This window comes from Arctopsyche grandis, unplaced genomic scaffold (genome assembly GCF_051622035.1).
Source record: "Arctopsyche grandis isolate Sample6627 unplaced genomic scaffold, ASM5162203v2 HiC_scaffold_40, whole genome shotgun sequence".
In the NCBI taxonomy this organism is placed as follows: domain Eukaryota; kingdom Metazoa; phylum Arthropoda; class Insecta; order Trichoptera; family Hydropsychidae; genus Arctopsyche; species Arctopsyche grandis.
Genome location: NW_027518445.1, coordinates 485,014 through 492,252, shown reverse-complemented (window position 1 = coordinate 492,252; position 7,239 = coordinate 485,014).

Here is a 7,239-nt window from a genome sequence, read left to right as displayed (position 1 = left end):
ACATTGCCAAAATATCCAAAAAAAGTTAATACCCCACCAAACCTCACCCATCTGAACCTAACCATCACCGAAATCGAAGTAATGGACATTGCCAAAATATCCACAAAACAAGCTTTCCTCACTATACCTTATCCAACCTAACCTAACCATCACCGAAGTCAGAGAATTCGACATTGCCAAAATATCCACAAAAAGTTCTTATCCTACCAAACCTCACTTATCTGAACCTAACCATCACCGAAATCAAAGAATTGGACAATGATAAAATATCCACAAAACGGGCTTACCTCACAATACCTAACCCAACCTAACCTAACCATCACCGAAGTCAGAGAATTTGACATTGCCAAAATATCCACAAAAAGTTCTTATCCTACAAAACCTCACCCATCTGAACCTAAACATCACCGAAATCAAAGAATTGGACATTGCCAAAATATCCACAAAACGTGCTTCCCTCACAATACCTAACCCAACCTAACCTAACCATCACCGAAGTCAGAGAATTCGACAATGCCAAAATATCCACAAAAAGTTCTTATCCTACCAAACCTCACCCATCTGAACCTAACCATCACCGAAATCAAAAAATTAGGCTTGACAAAATATCCACAAAACGTGGTTACCTCACAATACCTAACCCAACCTAACCTAACCATCACCGAAGTCAGAGAATTCGACATTGCCAAAATATCCACAAAAAGTTCTTATCCTACAAAACCTCACCCATCTGAACCTAACCATCACCGAAATCAAAGAATTGGATATTGATAAATAATCCTCAAAACGTGCTTACCTCACAATACCTAACCCAACCTAACCTTACCATCACCGAAGTCAGAGAATTCGACATTGCCAAAATATCCACAAAAAGTTCTTATCCTACCAAACCTCACCCATCTGAACCTAACCATCACCGAAATCAAAGAATTAGGCTTGACAAAATATCCACAAAACGTGCTTACCTCACAATACCTAACCCAACCTAACCTAACCATCACCGAAGTCAGAGAATTCGACATTGCCAAAATATCCACAAAAAGTTTTTATCCTACCAAATTTCACCCATCTGAACCTAACCATCACCGAAATCAAAGAATTGGACATTGCCAAAATATCCACAAAACGTGCTTACCTCACTTTACCTTATCCAACCTAACCTAACCATCACCGAAGTCAGAGAATTCGACATTGCCAAAATATCCACAAAAAGTTCTTATCCTACAGAACCTCACCCATCTGAACCTAACTATCACCGAAATCAAAGAATTAGACATTGCGAAAATATCCACAAAACGTGCTTACCTCACAATACCTAAACCAACCTAACCTAATCATCACCGAAGTCAGAGAATTCGACATTGCCAAAATATCCACAAAAAGTTCTTATCCTACAGAACCTCACCCATCTGAACCTAACCATCACCGAAATCAAAAAATTGGACATTGATAAATAATCCACAAAACGTGCTTACCTCACAATACCTAACCCAACCGAACCTCACCATCACCGAAGTCAGAGAATTCGACATTGCCAAAATATCCACAAAAAGTTCTTATCCTACCAAACCTCACCCATCTGAACCTAACCATTACCGAAATCAAAGAATTGGACAATGATAAAATATCCACAAAACGTGCTTACCTCACAATACCTAACCCAACTTAACCTAACCATCACTGAAGTCAGAGAATTCAACATTGCCAAAATATCCACAAAAAGTTCATACCCCACCAAACCTCACCCATCTGAACCTAACCATCACCGAAATCAAAGAATTAGGCTTGACAACATATCCACAAAACGTGCTTACCTCACATTACCTAACCCAACCTAACCTAACCATCACCGAAGTCAGAGAATTCGACATTTCCAAAATATCCACAAAAAGTTCTTATCCTACAGAACCTCACCCATCTGAACCTAACCATCACCAAAATCAAAGAATTGGACATTGCAAAAATATCCACAAAACGTGCTTACCTCACAATACCTAAACCAACCTAACCTAATCATCACCGAAGTCAGAGAATTCGACATTGCCAAAATATCCACAAAGAGTTCTTATCCTACCAAACCTCACTTATCTGAACCTAACCATCACCGAAATCAAAGAATTGGACAATGATAAAATATCCACAAAACGTGCTTACCTCACAATACCTAACCCAACTTAACCTAACCATCACTGAAGTCAGAGAATTCAACATTGCCAAAATATCCACAAAAAGTTCATACCCCACCAAACCTCACCCATCTGAACCTAACCATCACTGAAATCGAAGAAATGGACATTGCCAAAATATCCACAAAACGTGCTTACCTCACTATACCTTATCCAACCTAACCTAACCATCACCGAAGTCAGAGAATTTGACATTGCCAAAATATCCACAAAAAGTTCTTATCCTACAAAACCTCACCCATCTGAACCTAAACATCACCGAAATCAAAGAATTGGACACTGCCAAAATATCCACAAAACGTGCTTACCTCACAATACCTAACCCAACCTAACCTAACCATCACCGAAGTCAGAGAATTCGACAATGCCAAAATATCCACAAAAAGTTCTTATCCTACCAAACCTCACCCATCTGAACCTAACCATCACCGAAATCAAAGAATTAGGCTTGACAAAATATCCACAAAACGTGCTTACCTCACAATACCTAAACCAACCTAACCTAATCATCACCGAAGTCAGAGAATTCGACATTGCCAAAATATCCACAAAGAGTTCTTATCCTACCAAACCTCACTTATCTGAACCTAACCATCACCGAAATCAAAGAATTGGACAATGATAAAATATCCACAAAACGTGCTTACCTCACAATACCTAACCCAACCTAACCTAACCATCACCGAAGTCAGAGAATTCGACAATGCCAAAATATCCACAAAGAGTTCTTATCCTACCAAACCTCACTTATCTGAACCTAACCATCACCGAAATCAAAGAATTGGACAATGATAAAATATCCAGAAAACGTGCTTACCTCACAATACCTAACCCAACCTAACCTAACCATCACCGAAGTCAGAGAATTCGACATTGCCAAAATATCCACAAAAAGTTTTTATCCTACCAAATTTCACCCATCTGAACCTAACCATCACCGAAATCAAAGAATTGGACATTGCCAAAATATCCACAAAACGTGCTTACCTCACTATACCTTATCCAACCTAACCTAACCATCACCGAAGTCAGAGAATTCGACATTGCCAAAATATCCACAAAAAGTTCTTATCCTACAGAACCTCACCCATCTGAACCTAACCATCACCGAAATCAAAGAATTGGACATTGCGAAAATATCCACAAAACGTGCTTACCTCACAATACCTAAACCAACCTAACCTAATCATCACCGAAGTCAGAGAATTCGACATTGCCAAAATATCCACAAAGAGTTCTTATCCTACCAAACCTCACTTATCTGAACCTAACCATCACCGAAATCAAAGAATTGGACAATGATAAAATATCCACAAAACGTGCTTACCTCACAATACCTAACCCAACTTAACCTAACCATCACTGAAGTCAGAGAATTCAACATTGCCAAAATATCCACAAAAAGTTCATACCCCACCAAACCTCACCCATCTGAACCTAACCATCACTGAAATCGAAGAAATGGACATTGCCAAAATATCCACAAAACGTGCTTACCTCACTATACCTTATCCAACCTAACCTAACCATCACCGAAGTCAGAGAATTCGACATTGCCAAAATATCCACAAAAAGTTCTTATCCTACAAAACCTCACCCATCTGAACCTAACCATCACCGAAATCAAAGAATTGGACATTGATAAATAATCCACAAAACGTGCTTACCTCACAATACCTAACCCAACCTAACCTAACCATCACCGAAGTCAGAGAATTCGACATTGCCAAAATCTCCACAAAAAGTTCTTATCCTACAAAACCTCACCCATCTGAACCTAACCATCACCGAAATCAAAAAATTGGACATTAATAAATAATCCACAAAACGTGCTTACCTCACAATACCTAACCCAACCGAACCTCACCATCACCGAAGTCAGAGAATTCGACATTGCCAAAATATCCACAAAAAGTTCTTATCCTACCAAACCTCACCCATCTGAACCTAACCATCACCGAAATCAAAGAATTAAACATTGCCAAAATATCCACAAAACGTGCTTACCTCACAATACCTAACCCAACCTAACCTAACCATCACCGAAGTCAGAGAATCCAACATTGCCAAAATATCCAAAAAAAGTTAATACCCCACCAAACCTCACCCATCTGAACCTAACCATCACCGAAATCGAAGTAATGGACATTCCCAAAATATCCACAAAACAAGCTTTCCTCACTATACCTTATCCAACCTAACCTAACCATCACCGAAGTCAGAGAATTCGACATTGCCAAAATATCCACAAAAAGTTCTTATCCTACCAAACCTCACTTATCTGAACCTAACCATCACCGAAATCAAAGAATTGGATATTGATAAATAATCCTCAAAACGTGCTTACCTCACAATACCTAACCCAACCTAACCTAACCATCACCGAAGTCAGAGAATTCGACATTGCCAAAATATCCACAAAAAGTTCTTATCCTACCAAACCTCACTTATCTGAACCTAACCATCACCGAAATCAAAGAATTGGACAATGATAAAATATCCACAAAACGGGCTTCCCTCACAATACCTAACCCAACCTAACCTTACCATCACCGAAGTCAGAGAATTTGACATTGCCAAAATATCCACAAAAAGTTCTTATCCTACAAAACCTCACCCATCTGAACCTAAACATCACCGAAATCAAAGAATTGGACATTGCCAAAATATCCACAAAACGTGCTTACCTCACAATACCTAACCCAACCTAACCTAACCATCACCGAAGTCAGAGAATTCGACAATGCCAAAATATCCACTAAAAGTTCTTATCCTACCAAACCTCACCCATCTGAACCTAACCATCACCGAAATCAAAGAATTAGGCTTGACAAAATATCCACAAAACGTGCTTACCTCACAATACCTAAACCAACCTAACCTAATCATCACCGAAGTCAGAGAATTCGACATTGCCAAAATATCCACAAAGAGTTCTTATCCTACCAAACCTCACTTATCTGAACCTAACCATCACCGAAATCAAAGAATTGGACAATGATCAAATATCCACAAAACGTGCTTACCTCACAATACCTAACCCAACCTAACCTAACCATCACCGAAGTCAGAGAATTCGACAATGCCAAAATATCCACAAAAAGTTCTTATCCTACCAAACCTCACCCATCTGAACCTAACCATCACCGAAATCAAAGAATTAGGCTTGACAAAATATCCACAAAACGTGCTTACCTCACAATACCTAACCCAACCTAACCTAACCATCACCGAAGTCAGAGAATTCGACATTGCCAAAATATCCACAAAAAGTTTTTATCCTACCAAATTTCACCCATCTGAACCTAACCATCACCGAAATCAAAGAATTGGACATTGCCAAAATATCCACAAAACGTGCTTACCTCACTATACCTTATCCAACCTAACCTAACCATCACCGAAGTCAGAGAATTCGACATTGCCAAAATATCCACAAAAAGTTCTTATCCTACAGAACCTCACCCATCTGAACCTAACCATCACCGAAATCAAAGAATTGGACATTGCGAAAATATCCACAAAACGTGCTTACCTCACAATACCTAAACCAACCTAACCTAATCATCACCGAAGTCAGAGAATTCGACATTGCCAAAATATCCACAAAGAGTTCTTATCCTACCAAACCTCACTTATCTGAACCTAACCATCACCGAAATCAAAGAATTGGACAATGATAAAATATCCACAAAACGTGCTTACCTCACAATACCTAACCCAACTTAACCTAACCATCACTGAAGTCAGAGAATTCAACATTGCCAAAATATCCACAAAAAGTTCATACCCCACCAAACCTCACCCATCTGAACCTAACCATCACTGAAATCGAAGAAATGGACATTGCCAAAATATCCACAAAACGTGCTTACCTCACTATACCTTATCCAACCTAACCTAACCATCACCGAAGTCAGAGAATTCGACATTGCCAAAATATCCACAAAAAGTTCTTATCCTACCAAACCTCACTTATCTGAACCTAACCATCACCGAAATCAAAGAATTGGACAATGATAAAATATCCACAAAACGGGCTTACCTCACAATACCTAACCCAACCTAACCTAACCATCACCGAAGTCAGAGAATTTGACATTGCCAAAATATCCACAAAAAGTTCTTATCCTACAAAACCTCACCCATCTGAACCTAAACATCACCGAAATCAAAGAATTGGACATTGCCAAAATATCCACAAAACGTGCTTCCCTCACAATACCTAACCCAACCTAACCTAACCATCACCGAAGTCAGAGAATTTGACAATGCCAAAATATCCACAAAAAGTTCTTATCCTACCAAACCTCACCCATCTGAACCTAACCATCACCGAAATCAAAGAATTAGGCTTGACAAAATATCCACAAAACGTGGTTACCTCACAATACCTAACCCAACCTAACCTAACCATCACCGAAGTCAGAGAATTCGACATTGCCAAAATATCCACAAAAAGTTCTTATCCTACAAAACCTCACCCATCTGAACCTAACCATCACCGAAATCAAAGAATTGGATATTGATAAATAATCCTCAAAACGTGCTTACCTCACAATACCTAACCCAACCTAACCTTACCATCACCGAAGTCAGAGAATTCGACATTGCCAAAATATCCACAAAAAGTTCTTATCCTACCAAACCTCACCCATCTGAACCTAACCATCACCGAAATCAAAGAATTAGGCTTGACAAAATATCCACAAAACGTGCTTACCTCACAATACCTAACCCAACCTAACCTAACCATCACCGAAGTCAGAGAATTCGACATTGCCAAAATATCCACAAAAAGTTTTTATCCTACCAAATTTCACCCATCTGAACCTAACCATCACCGAAATCAAAGAATTGGACATTGCCAAAATATCCACAAAACGTGCTTACCTCACTTTACCTTATCCAACCTAACCTAACCATCACCGAAGTCAGAGAATTCGACATTGCCAAAATATCCACAAAAAGTTCTTATCCTACAGAACCTCACCCATCTGAACCTAACCATCACCGAAATCAAAGAATTGGACATTGCAAAAATATCCACAAA